Below are 410 nucleotides of genomic sequence, written 5' to 3'. Positions count from 1 at the left end.
AGCTTTTCTGACAAACAGTAATGTTATTTATTATTATTATTATTATTATATCCTGCGTCAGTTCATTTGAATGGATTTATGTTGACATTTATTCACACATGAACATGATTCTGTTTCTGAATCACAGTTTGTAGCGATAGCTTTTATTTTGACTCAGTTTTAGTGAAAGGATGAATTAAAACACTACTGTAATTAGAGGCTTTGTAATTAAAATTGATTAATCGCAATTATTCAAACTCAAATCATAATACTTGACAAAATTATAAATAAAGGTTATTATAAGGTTATATAACGGGTTTATTCCATTTGAAATTACTTTAGGTTTGTCCGTTAAATGTATAACTAGACATGGACATGAATTTAAAAAAACAGACACAAGATATTTGTAGCTAACGCTAGCTCTCATGTCT

This window comes from Cynoglossus semilaevis, chromosome W, assembly GCF_000523025.1.
Source record: "Cynoglossus semilaevis isolate Cse_v1.0 chromosome W, Cse_v1.0, whole genome shotgun sequence".
Classification (NCBI taxonomy): Eukaryota; Metazoa; Chordata; class Actinopteri; order Pleuronectiformes; family Cynoglossidae; genus Cynoglossus; species Cynoglossus semilaevis.
This window is presented reverse-complemented; position numbering follows the sequence as displayed.